Below are 14,194 nucleotides of genomic sequence, written 5' to 3'. Positions count from 1 at the left end.
TAGTGTATGCAGGAGAGCAGACAGCAGCTGTCGAACTACAAGGCTCAGCATCCTCCATCCAATAGTGTATGCAGGAGAGCAGACAGCAGCTGTCGAACTACAAGGCTCAGCATCCTCCTTCCAGGACTGTATGCAGGATTTCTTTGCCCCCCCCAAAAAAAAAAATGACGTGGGCTTCGCCATATTTTTGTATGCTAGCCGGGTACAGCAGGCAGGTACGGGCTGCCCCCAACCCCCAGCTGCCTATTTGTACCTGGCTGGGAACCAAAAATATAGGGAAGCCCTTTTTTCTAAAATTAATTCATGAATTTCATGAAATAATTTAAAAAAAAAAATGATGTGGGCTTCGCCCAATTTTTGAGTCCAGCCGGGTACAACTAGGCAGCTGGGGATTGGAATCCACAGTGCAGGGTGCCCATGCTTTTTGGGCACCCCCGCTGTGAATTGCAGTCCCGCAGCCACCCCAGAAAAATGGCGCTTTCATAGAAGCGCCATCTTCTGGCGCTGTATCCAACTCTTCCGGCTGCCCTGGTGACGGGTGGCTCGCCGGGTAATAATGGGGTTAGGGCTAGCTGTATATTATCAGCTGGCCCTAAGCCCGAAATTCATGGTGTCACGCCAATATTAGACATGGCCACCATGAATTTCTAGTAAAGATAAAAAAAAAAAACACAACACAGAAAAATATTTTTATTAGAAATAAAACACAACACAATTAGTGACTCCATCTTTATTGAAATAAACCCCCCTCCGCAGTAATCCTGGGTTAGGGTCCCGCGCCGTCCAATCCGGATTCAATATCATCTGATCGGTTTGCTGGAAGGCAAAGCGATCAGATGATGTGTCAGGATCAAGTGCCTGAATCCCATCACACATCAGCTGATTGTATAAAAGCCGTTTATACAATCAGCTGATGCATCGGTGCAAAAAAAAAAATAAAAAATAATAATACTCACTTATGTGCTGATTACCGATTACCGGCAGCTCCTGGAGCGATGGGGCGGGAGTCTGATCCTGTCTGATCGCTGCAGCAGCTGCCGGTAATCAGGGATGAAGTCTCCTGACGCATCCGCTGATACCGGCCGGGCGCCCGCGTCACCGCAATACTTACGATCAGCTGATGCGTCAGGTGACTGCATCAGGTGATCCATCGCCAGGTCCTGCATCCGTCGGAGCTTTCCCGGCCGTCTGCACACAGCCGGAGTGGGGGTGGCGATACCGTGAGAGGATCTGGGAGCGGGCATGGCACCGGGAGGCTGCAGACAGGTGAGTATAACTTTTTTTTTTTTTCCTACTGTTAACTTTTGTTTTCGCAGCCGCTTCCATCTCCCGCCCAGACATGGCGCCGCACGGCAGCATACATGCCCAGGACGGGAGGTGGAAGCGACGGTGACGGTACCGGGAGGATTCACGCTTCTGTGTATACTGACAGAAGGAATCCTCTTCCTGTACACGTCACTTTACTACCCACCTCCTGCGTTTATAGCTGCGTTTTTGGTCTTAGAAACGCACCAAAACGCAGCTATTTGCGTTTCTCATTGCGTCTTTCAACATCCCATTGCACTCAATGGATGAAAAGCGCAGTGAAAAACGCGGGAATAATTGACATGCTGCGTTTTTGTGGTCACCAAAAAAACGCAGCTGAAAAAAAACGCTGTGTGGGGACAGCAAAAATGAAAACTCATAGACTTTGCTGGGGAAGCAAAGTCATGCAGTTTTGAGGCCAAAAACGCACCCGAAAAACGCGCAAAAACGCCGAGAAAAACGCACCGTGTGCACATAGCCTAATACAAAAATATTTCCAGAATCCGTCCCTTCATCAATTCTCAATCCACAAAAATGCTAGTGCATGCTCTCATAATCTCCCGCCTCGACTACTGCAACATCCTCCTATGTGGTCTCCCTGCTAACACGCTCGCCCCCCCTCTCCAGTCCATCCTTAATGCTGCTGCCCGACTGATCCACCTCTCGCCTCACTACCACCCCGCTTCTCCTCTCTGCATGTCCCTTCACTGGCTCCCAATCTTCCATCGTATCCAATTCAAACTACTAATACTGACTTACAAAGCCATCCACAAATTGTCTCCTCCATATATCTCTGAACTAATCTCTCGCTACACTCCAAAACGTAATCTCCGGTCCTCCCAAGATCTCCTTCTATCCTCCTCTCTCATTCGCTCCTCATGCAACCGTCTCCAAGACTTCTCCCGAACATCCCCAGTCTTCTGGAACTCACTGCCTCAACACGTCAGATTATCTACTACACTTGCAAACTTCAAACGGAACCTAAAGACTCATCTGTTCAGAAATGCCTATAACCTTGAATGACCTCACTGCCCCACCACCGTGCGGAGCTGCCGCCCCACCACCGTGCGGAGCTGCCGCCCCACCACCGTGCGGAGCTGCCGCCCCACCACCGTGCGGAGCTGCCGCCCCACCACCGTGCGGAGCTGCCGCCCCACCACCGTGCGGAGCTGCCGCCCCACCACCGTGCGGAGCTGCCGCCCCACCTACACCCCACCTACTGTCTCCTCCCCATAATCCTATAGAATGTAAGCCCGCAAGGGCAGGGCCCTCTTCCCTCTGTACTAGTCTGTCTACTGTAACTTGTACATGTATTTTGTATGTAACCCCCTTCTCATGTACAGCACCATGGAATCAATGGTGCTCTATAAATAAATAATAATAATAATAATAATAATACAGATTCCTGTATTGTTACCTTTCAGCCGCTCTCCAGAAAATTGTCCCTTTCCAAAGCAACACTTTTGCAGTAACTCTTATCAGTTCCCAGACAGCAGCCAAGGTCTTCTGTCCTGACTATCTGCAGCATTCACCCTGACCGCTCACATTACACCCCTGTACTCAGTCATCACAAACTTGCTCAGGCTTTGTAGAAACTACAGAAATAATAAACTTTGCAATTTTCTATTCCTATTATTTAGAAAGTCACAACATCGAGATGACCAAGTGTTCACCATGACATATTGTAGATTACAGGGAAATGAACATAAATCCCATATAAATTGGTGTATATTACGGTATATTCCATCTGCTTATGTGAGGAATGAACAAGAATTATATGGAGATGATAGGAAAATTAACATATATCCCATATAACTAGGTAAATATTATATTCACTGTGTTTAATAGGTGAGGAATAAACATGGAATATATGTAGATTAAAGGGAATAAACACATATCCCATATAAAGAGGTGAATATTATATTCACGGTGTTTAATAGGTGAGGAATAAACATTTAATATATGTAGATAATAGGGAAATTAACACATATCCCATATAAAGAGGTGAATTTATTTGTTATGCTTCTTAAGTGGCGAATGAAAACATGGATTATATGTAGATTAAAAGGGAATAAACATATCCCATATAAAACAGGTGTATATATATATATATATGTTAGATAGGTGGGGAATGAACATAGAATATATGTAGATTACAGGACAGCACGGTGGCTCAGTGGTTAGCACTGGAGTCTTGTGGTGGCTCAGTGGTTAGCACTGCAGTCTTGTGGTGGCTCAGTGGTTAGCACTGCAGTCTTGCAGCACTGGGGTCCTGGGTTCAAATCCCACCAAGAACACTATCTGCAAGGAGTTTGTATGTTCTCCCAGTGTTTGCGTGGGTTTCCTCTAACACTCCAAAGACATACAGATAGGGAATTTAGATTGTGAGCCCCAATGGGGACAGTGTTCCTGATGTATGTAAAGCGCTGCGGAATATGTTAGTGCTATATAAATATAAAGGTATACTATATTCCCTGTGTTAGATAGGTGGGGAATGAACATGGAATATAGGTGTATTACACAGAAATTAACATATATCCCAAATAAACAGGTGAATATTACATTCTGTGTGCTTGTTAAGTATATATAGATAATAAGGAAATAAACACATATTCCATATAAACGGGTGTAGATTAGATTCCCTGTGCTTCTTAGGTGGGGAATGAACATGGAATAAATGTAGACTACAGGGGAATGAAGACATCTATATAAACAGATGTATGTTATATTCGCTGTGCTACTTAGGTAGGGAATGAACATGAAATATATGTAAGTTACAGGGATATTAACATATCTCATATAAACATGTGTATATTATATGATGTGTTCTTGATAGGTGGGTAATGAGCATGAAATATGGGCAAAATATTTAACAATTAATACATTTACATTCTATTGTGTACTTACTTTGTGAAATTCTGTCCGGAGCGGAGAGGTAGAAGGCAATAAGTAATGAATAGCCTGTAACACAGGAAATAGCGAGAAGAACAAATCAGGGAGCTCTATCCGGTGATAAGACGTCAGGGAAAATAAGACACTGGTCCTTAGAACGGCTCTCTACATACAGCAGAGTGGCAAGACAAGCCCAAGTATGGCCAATCTGAATGCCTCTACAGCACCAACATCCCCCGAAAATGTGTTTTTTTTTTTCCCTTTCTACCTGTTGTAGGGGCCAGACACCTTGTTGAATAGAAAAGATCACACCCCACCTCTTTATACACTTAGCACATTCAATTCAAAGTGTGGAGAACTCCAGACTGTCTGTACCATTGTGTGCCAGGAAGGCCCCCTGCTGGGAGAGGAACAAAGGCCACACTCCCCCACTAGATAGGACAGGGAATACTAGTTATGTTAATGTCTACAGAAGATGAATTAAAGCTTTGAATTATTTTGCACAGAATGGAGTTTTACACAAGCAGATGCCTGAAGCGCTAACAGTACTGGGCCTTGCTGAAGTAAGGGTACCGTCACACTTTAGCGACACTCCAGCGATCTGACCTGGCAGGGATCGCTGGAGCGTCGCTACATGGTCGCTGGTGAGCTGTCAATCAGGCAGATCTCACCAGCGACCAGCCCCCAGCAACGCGTGGAAGCGATGCTGCGCTTGGTAACTAAGGTAAATATCGGGTAACCAAGCGCTTGGTTACCCAATATTTACCTTGGTTACCAGCGCACACCGCTGCTCAGTGTCACACACAGCAAGATCGCTAATGAGGTCACTGGTGCGTCACAAAAACCGTGACTCAGCAGCGATCTCGCTATGTGAGAAGTACCCCTAAGACTTTTAAACTGGAATATGTGCAATACAGGGAAATATTGTGGTACCGTGTTAGTATTTCAATTGATTTTTCTGGCTATATCCCAAGAATGACAAAAGTATATTAGGAGTAATGCCTTTATAGGCTAACCAGAAAAAATTCAATTTTTTCTGGTTAGCCTATAAAGGTATCAATCCTAATATACTTTTGTCATTCTTGGAACATAGTATTTCAAACTGGAATATGAGTCTTTTAGAAATGTTATTACTAGGGATGATCGAATACCTCAAATATTCAGCTATGCGAATATCCGACGAATAGGTCGCCGCTATGCGAATATTCGATGCGCAATGTAAGTCTATGGGAAGCCCGAATAGTTCCAAATAGTTATTTGGGTTTCCCATAGACTTACATTGCGCATCGAATATTCGTGGATAGTCGAACAGCGGCGACCTATTCAGCATGTACAGTGGAACCTTGCTTAACGAGAACAATCCGTTCTGGGACTGTGCTTGTTAACCAAGTTACTCGTTCAGCAAAGCAAGATTTCCCATAGGAAATCATTGCAATGCAGACAATTCCTTCCACAACTTGTTAAATGTCCCATCCTGGTCCCCTTTTGTGTCATTCCACACATGCACAAACTCGCACAAACACGCACAAACACGCAAGCAAAAGCACATATTATATGCTCACCTTACCTTCCGTTCCATCGCCGGTCTCCTGGGACTTGCTGTTCTCCGGTGCGGGCCGCGTATCAGGTAACTATAACGACAAGGGAGGAACTTCCTGCCAGAGCGCTGACGTCAAAGGCAGAGCCTCTTGCCTCTGATTGGCCAGCGCGCTGCCTTTGACTAGCGGTGACAGGAACCAGAAAGTTCCTGCTTCGTCGCTATGGATGCAGATGCCTGGAGTGGAGCGGAGCGGCGCACTACAGGACCCAGGAGACCGGTGATGAAACGGAAGGTACACATTATATGCTCACCTTACTTTCCGTTCCACCGCCGGCCTCATGGCACTTGTAGTTCACCGCAAGCACGTCGCAATGTACCCGGGAACTACAAGATCGATGAGGCTGGCGGTGGAACGGAAGGTAAGGTGAGCATAATACTGTATGTGTGTGCGTGTGTGTGTTTGTGCGTACATGTGTGTGTGTGTGTTTGTGTGTGGACTGTAAGTGCGGGTCAGAGCGCGGTGGATGTACAGAACCGGAAGTGTGTGCGGTGAGGATTTTGCTCGCACAGCAAAGCTTTCTCGTAAAGCGGGTTACAAATTTACAGAAAGCTTTGCTTGTTAAGCGAAATTCTCATTTAGTGGGTTACTCATTAAGCGAAGTTCCACTGTATTCACAAAGCCCAATATTTGAGGTATTCGATCATCCCTACTTATTACCTTTCATTTGCAGATACTGTTTACTATGAAAACTTTGATGTAGATCAGGTAATTGTTCATGTAACACTCGCTGTGTACAAAATAATTCAAGGCTTTTCAAGTGCTTAAATTCATTTAAACGTATGCGTAACAAAAGTTCCTGAAGAGTTACAACAATTCAGACTTCAGATTTGGAATATACACTAGATTTAGTCTAGGACACATGGATTCTGCCCAGTAGCAGATTAATACATTTTTAGTAGTTGTTCTTTTATTATAGTCCATAATATAATTAGGCCTCTACAGACATTAATATAATTAGCATTCCCTGTCCTATCTAATAGGGGGGATGTGGCCGGAGTTCTCCACACTTTGGGTTCAATGTACTAAGTGTTTAAAGAGATGGGGTGTGATCTCCTGTACCCAACAAGGTGTCTGCCCCCTACAGGTAGAAAGGAAAAAAACAACAACACATATTTGGGGGATGTTGGTGCTGTGTCTAAAGCTGGGTTCACACATAGCGACAGCGACAATGACATCGCTGTTACGTCACCATTTTCTGTGACGTAACAGCGACCTTGTAAGTCGCTGTTATGATCGCTGCTTAGCTGTCAAACACAGCAACGCAGCAGCGATCATAACGTCGCTACATGTGCAGAGAGCAGGGAGCCGCGCACACTGCTTAGCGCTGGCTCCCTGCTCTCCTAGCTACAGTACACATCGGGTTAATTAACCCGATGTGTACTGCAGCTACATGGCACAGTGCAGAGAGCAGGGAGCCGCGCACACTGCTTAGCGCTGGCTCCTTGCTCTCCTAGCTACAGTACACATAGGGTTAATTACCCGATGCGTACTGCAGCTACATGTGCAGAGAGCAGGAGCCGGCACTAGCAGCGAGAGCGGCGGACGCTGGTAACGAAGGTAAATATCGGGTAACCAGGGAAAGGTCTTCCCTTGGTTACCCGATGTTTACAGTGGTTACAGCTTTCCGCAGCTGCCAGACGCCGGCTCCTGCTCCCTACATTTCGTCGCTCTCTCGCTGTCACACACAGCGATGTGTGCTTCACAGCGGGAGAGCGACGACGAAAAAAATGAAGCAGGAAATTCAGCAACGAGCAACGACCTCACAGCAGGGGCCAGCTCATTGCTGGATGTCACACACAGTGACAGCGATGGGACGTCGCTGCGTCACAGAAAATGGTGACGTAGCAGCGACGTCGTTGTCGTCGTCGCTGTGTGTGACACCACCTTTAGGCTATGTGCGCATGTGTGCATAATTCATGCAGTTACGCTGCGCTTTGTAGCGCAGCGTAACTGCATGCGTCCTGCGTCCCCTGCATAATCTATGGAGATTGTGCAGGGGCCGTGCGCACGTGGCATATTAGAACGCAGCGCTTCGGCTACTGCCCGAATCGCTGCGTTCTAAGAAGTGACATGTCACTTCTTCCGTGCGCTTTGCCGGCAGCCCCTGCTCGGTCTATGGCAGGAGCTGCAGGCAGAGCGCACGTTCTCGCCGGCACCATGCGCTTCAGAACGCAGCTTTTCAGCTGCACTCTGAAGCGCACCTTTTCGGTGCGGTGCAGAGCGCACATAGCCTTAAAAGCGTACAATGTAGAGCCCCCTGATTTGTTCTTTTCCCTGTTTCCTGTGTTAAGACCCAGTCACACACAACAACTTACTAGCGATCCCGAAAATGATGCGACCTGATAGGGATCGCTGGTAAGTCGCTGGGAGGTCACTGGTGAGATCTTACAAACTATGCAGGAACAATACAGGTCGCAGTAGCGACCTGTATAGCGAGTTCAGCAGTCACTGTGACCCTGTCACACAGCGTCAAACACAGCGATGTGTCCTGCCCAGCAGGACATCACCTTTGAAGAAAATGGCCTGGACCATTCTGCAAGGACTAGAGATATCACAGCAGGGGCCAGATCGCTGGTAGGTGTCACACATAACAAGATCGCTAACGGGATCGCTACTGTGTCACAGAAACCGTGACTCGGCAGCGATCTCGCTAGCGATCTCGTTATGTGTGACGGTACCTTTACAGACTCTGGGGAATTATATCTTTGTATGGTGGAATATTCTCTAAGTGACTAAAGGTCCAGTCACACTAAACAACTTACCAGCGATCCCAACAACGATAGGGATCGCTGGTAAGTTGCTAGGAGGTTGCTGGTGAGATGTCACACTGTGACGCTCCAGCGATCCCACCAGCAACCTGACCTGGCAGGGATCGCTGGAGCGTCGCTACACAAGTTGCTGGTGAGCTCACCAGCAACCAGTGACCACTCCCCAGCGCTGGGTGGAAGATGCTGCGCTTGGTAACTAAGGTAAATATCGGGTAACCAACCCGATATTTACCTTGGTTACCACCAGCGCACGCAGCTACACGTGCAGAGAGCAGGGAGCAGCGCACACTGCTTAGCGCTGGCTCCCTGCTCTCCTAGTTACAGCACACATCGGGTTAATTACCCGATGTGTGCTGCAGCTACATGTGCACAGAGCAGGAGGCGGCACGGACAGTGAGAGCGGAGGAGGCTGGTAACGAAGGTAAATATCGGGTAACCAAGGACAGGGCTTCTTGGTTACCCGATGTTTTCATTGGTTACCAGCCTCCGCAGAAGCCGGCTCCTGCTGCCTGCACATTTAGTTGTTGCTGTCTCGCTGTCACACACAGCGATCTGTGCTTCACAGCGGGAGAGCAACAACTAAAAAATGGCCCAGGACATTCAGCAACAACCAACGACCTCACAGCAGGGGCCAGGTTGTTGCTGGATGTCACACACAGCGACATCACTAGCAACATCGCTCTTACGTCACAAAAGTTGTTCGTTAGCAGCGATGTTGCTTAGTGTGACGGGGCCTTAAGGCTATGTGCACATGTAGCAGATTTTTTTCTGCACACAAAGCATGTAAAAACAAGTGCGGTTTTTCTGCTGCATTTTCCTGCCAAAACATGCTTATATATCTGCAGAAAAGAAGCACATAAAATAGCAACACGGGCCCATAAGATTTGCTTGCAGTTTTGTGTTCAAGTCTGCAATCAAACACAAAAAAACAAAACAAAGAAAACAACAAGATAAAAACGCACTGTGTGCACACAGCCTTACCCTTCAAGAGTTATTTTAGGAGTGATCCCTAGTGTGTGTGTGTGTGTGTGTGTGTGTGTGTGTGTGTGTGTGTGTGTGTGTTTTCTCACCCCCACACTTGAGTTTGCACTACGTCTAAGGCTGCTTTCACACTTCCGTTTTTTTGTATGTCACAATCTGTTGTCTTGAGTAAATACGGTACAGTTTTTCCCCATAGACTTCTATTAACGACGGATTGGGACTCATGGCCCTGCGTTGCATCCGCCATGCGACGGATCAGTCATGAAGTGACTGACCATCGAGCGGAAACAACGCAGAATGTAAATTTTTTTCTGTGCAGCGATAAAAACTGATAGTGACGGATGCGTCGGCGTCCGTTGTGTGTCATAATGGAAGCCTATGGGAGGCGGAATCCGTCAAATGACGTATTCCGGTGACAGTTCTGTCTTTTAGCAACCGAGCATGCTCAGATGTGTAAATTCCTTTCTGGTTAGAAAATCTCTCTCTCTCTGTCTGTTGGTCTCTCCCTCCCTCCTTTATACTCACCGATAACCGGCGCGGCACTGCACAGCTGTCACACTGCTCCGGCGACTTCTCCTGCTTTTGAAAATGCCGGACGCTCATTATTCCATCTCGTATTCACTGCTTCCCCCGCCCACCAGCACCTATGATTGGTTGCAGTCAGACGAGCCCCCACGCTGAGTGACAGCTGTCTCACTGCAACCAATCACAGCCTCCGGTGGGCGGGTCTATATCGTGCAGTAAAATAAATACATTTTTAAAAAACTGCGTGCGGTCCCCCCAAATTTTGATACCAGCCAAGGTAAAGACACTTGGCTGAGGGCTGGTATTCTCAGGATGGGGAGCCCCACGTTATGGGGAGCCCCCCAGCCTAAAAATATCTGCCAGCAGCCGCCCGGAAATGCCGCATCCATTAGATGCGACAGTCCCGGGACTCTACCCGGCTCATCCCGAATTGCCCTGGTGCAGTGGCAATTGAGGTAATAAGGAGTTAATGGCAGCAGCCCATAGCTGCCACTAAATCCTAGGTTAGTGATGGCAGGCATCTATGAAACACCCCCTCCACCCCATCAATAAACTGTAGTGAAAGAAAATAAAACACGAAAAATCCTTTATTTGAAATAGACAAAAAAAAACACCCTCTTTCACCACTTTATTAATCCCGACATACCCCTCCAGGTCCGACGTAATCTACACGAGTTCCCACGACGCTTTCACCTCTGCTACATTGGAAGCTGACAGGAGCGGCTGTAGAACACCGCCACTCGCTGTGAGCTCCACAGAGTAACTGAAGTGAGTCGTGCTGTCAGCGGTGACATCATTCAGTTTACCTGCGGCCACAGCTGGATTCTCTTTGCCAGGTACAAACTGCTACAACGGATCCGTCTTTTTAACGGATCCGTCCCATCAGTTGTACTACAATCTCAAAGGCATCCGCCACATCAGTCACAAAACGAATTGTGACTAATGGAAAAAGATGGAAGCGTAAAAACAGCCTAAGCTGATTAAAAAAAACCTTTGGAAAGTCCTTTTACTCCAGTTTATCACCAAGCAACAGATACATGAGAAACAGATGCAAACCGGAAGTATTATGATTTGCACCCATGTTTCACAGATCCCCCTAGACTTGAATGAGTCGAATCCGCAAATTGGAACCAGAGTAGGACCTGCTCGAAAGGCTCATGGATCGCAGAGATTGGTGATTTTAAAAGGTGTGTGAATGGTCCGAGTGCAGTTAGAGGAAAAAACCCATGAACATCACTCAGAAGTGTGATTGCAGCCCTAAGCTTTGTTCATTCATATCCAAAACATGCTCTCTTGGCAGTAAAAATCCTGGGTTCGAAACCCCTGGGGTTTTTTTTTTTACCGTTTTTTAGGCTGCAGATTACTTGTGTGCTTTGTCTACAGGCGGTGGAGAGGTGAGTGAGATCATCCTGTGACGCTGAATATTCATTAGCATGTTAGTACGCCCCTGTGGGTGTGCTAACATGCTAATGGTGCCGACTAGCCAGGGGAACCATCGCCTAGGGGACTAGTCCCCTCCCTCATTAGCATATGGTATAAGATCTTTAGAAATACTTTTTCTAAAGATCCCTTTATCTATGCTAGTGTATACAGGGACGGTTAAGCAGGGAATAGCAATATGCACCCACAGCGTGAAAATAACCTTATATCAGTTTGGGTCTCATTGCTGTGACTCCCATCCAACATCAGATCAGGGGACTTATGTCCCCGGTTCTCCCTGGGCCGCAGGATTGCAACCAGGAGTAGAAGGAGGCGTGTGTCTATAGGAGTGATGATAGTGGAGCATTTGGCTGGGATCATCAGTGCCATAGACATACAGACATGTATATTACATTAAAGCTAAGGACACATGGGTATAGAGCATGAGATGCATTATGCTAATGACCCCCAGCTTCCACTCTGCTGCGAGCGTGCTCCGAGTGTCATTATACTGTGATCCGATCCTGTGATTGGATCACAGCTGCGGAGGAGAGGGAGGGACTAATCTTCTCATCTCCTCCATTATCAGCTGATGCCATTATTGCACTGTACTCCTGTGTCATCAGAGTGCAGTGCAATGTTCCTCTTGCACCCATAGACTTGTATGGGTGTGAGTGAAAACGGATCAGATTCCACCCACAGCATGCTGCCATTGTTTTCTCGGTCCGATTAGGGCTGAGAGGGAAAAAAAAAAATTGCTCATAGGAGCGACCCCATAGAGTAACATTGGTCTGAGTGGAATGCAATTTTTTATTGCATTCCACTTGGACCATTTAACTAGCCATGTGTCCTAAGCCCAATGTCCCCAGTTCTCCCTTGGCCGCAGGACTGCATCCAGGAGGAGAAGGAGGTGCACGTCTATGGGAGTGATGATAGAGCACTTGGCTGGGATCATCGGTGCCACAGACACGTATATTACATTGATATTGTTTCTGTTGTGCGCACCGGCTGCACTCACTTCCTGTTGATTGCTCGGTTTGTATGAAGATGGGGGTGAAGAAAGCCAGTGCTGATTGGACGCGAAGCTCGTGTGACATCACAACCCCATGTGATCCCCGGGAGGGGAGTATAGGCTTTATTATATTACCTGGGTGAGACATGGATCAGATGGAGTGCTTGCAGTGGACAACACCTGAGTTTCTGCTCAGCTCCCACTACAAAAGCTCCATGTACATTAAGCCTATGATGGATCCCATATTGCTGTGACCTAGGAAGATGTCAGTTCTCCTGTGACCAGACCAATACCCGGCAGCACTGAAGTATCGCATTGTACAATAGCAGAGATCGGTCCTCAAGTCCGGGGAAATGGCTCACAAGGACAAGTATCTTAATAAAAATAATAATATAGTTGTTTTTTTATAGCGCCAACATATTCCGCAGCACTTTACAATCAGGGTGTGGGTTGTATAGACAAAAACAGGACAAAATAGTACATAATTCAACAGCTACAGTAGGAATGAGGGCCCTGCTCGAAAGCTTACAATCTATGGGGAAGAAGGGGGACACAAAAGGTGAAGCACACTTGTAGATCTGGCCGGCCATCGTTATCCTAGTTTATTGGTTACATATAAAGAGGACTGATCTGGTCTTTAGACAGTATCCTTTTGGGTGCCCTTACGTGCTATTGGTTGTATGTAGGATGTGAGGACAGAAATAGGAGAGAGAAGGTTACGAGTAGCATTTAGTAGGTGGGACGGGGGAGAGTTACGTTAGTAAGTTATTATGATAAGCTTGTCTGAAGAGATGTGTTTTTAATGTACGCTTAAAAACTTGGGGGCTGCATATTAGTTGCATTCTCTGGGGTAGTGCATTCCAGAAAACTGGCGCGGCACGAGAAAAGTCTTGGAGACGGAGGTGTGAGCTGAGTATCAACCAGACGAGCGCTGCCCAAACTTGTGATCAGACACCAGACTGATACATAGTATATATTATTTATGTTACTCACTTATATAGTGCTATTAACTCCACAGCCCTGATCATCACCTTCCCCATTGGGGCTTACATTCCCTATCTGTATGACTCACCCATGCCAGTGTAAACTAAATAAAATAGGACATAGGAACATCCAAGTAACCTCTGATTATCCATTTCTACCATTCCCATAGGAGCTGCATGTGATCGCGTACAGCAGGAGGGCAGCACGGCTCCGCAGCGGGACCGGCTCCGGGAGTCACTGTAAACACTGACACTGCACAGAGCAACTAGTTCTGCGAACTACAACTCCCATAATCCTTCACAGCCCAGCTCCGCTCCAAACCTTCCCCTTATAATCCCGTTCCCGGCTATTATTTACCTCGTTTACCGGACACTGCGCCTCCTCACACTCCGCAGCCTCCACCTCCCGACACACAGGGACCGGACAGCAACACACCGAGCACATCACGTGACACTAACAACAAGGTGACGCCAGCATGCTGCGCTGTACAACAAAGCGGCCGCCCTCAGCCCCAGCAATCAGTGCCGAGCGCCCCCGTGTGGCCTGGAGGACTACTGCACCCCCAGCGGCTGCGACCTGGAGGTTGTGGAGAAGCTGCTGCTGGACACAGAAAATGAAGGGACCAGTCATGGTCTATATGGGAGCAAAAATTACCAATAGCAACGGGAGAAATCTTTGGGCAAAATTCCAAGTTTTCAGACATAATC

The 14,194-nt window shown here is 47.2% G+C and overlaps 1 protein-coding gene across 2 annotated transcripts in view; it reads right to left on the bottom strand.

Moving 5' to 3' along the window:
* N4BP2 (NEDD4 binding protein 2) overlaps window positions 1–13,929 on the bottom strand; it is a 115,218-nt gene extending 101,289 nt beyond the window's left edge. Inside the window, exons 1-2 of one of the 2 annotated variants that reach the window (XM_075346979.1) lie at window positions 13,845–13,929; window positions 4,213–4,266 (exon numbers count right to left, since the gene is read on the bottom strand). The gene's annotated coding sequence lies outside the window, so the exon portion shown is untranslated. The remainder of the gene's footprint in view (window positions 1–4,212; window positions 4,267–13,844) is intronic. The other variant, XM_075346980.1, reaches the window with a different exon arrangement.
* Window positions 13,930–14,194: the final 265 nt, after the last annotated feature.

This window comes from Anomaloglossus baeobatrachus, chromosome 1, assembly GCF_048569485.1.
Source record: "Anomaloglossus baeobatrachus isolate aAnoBae1 chromosome 1, aAnoBae1.hap1, whole genome shotgun sequence".
In the NCBI taxonomy this organism is placed as follows: Eukaryota; Metazoa; Chordata; class Amphibia; order Anura; family Aromobatidae; genus Anomaloglossus; species Anomaloglossus baeobatrachus.
Note: the sequence above shows the minus strand (reverse complement) of the source record. Positions and strands in the feature narration are given on the sequence as shown.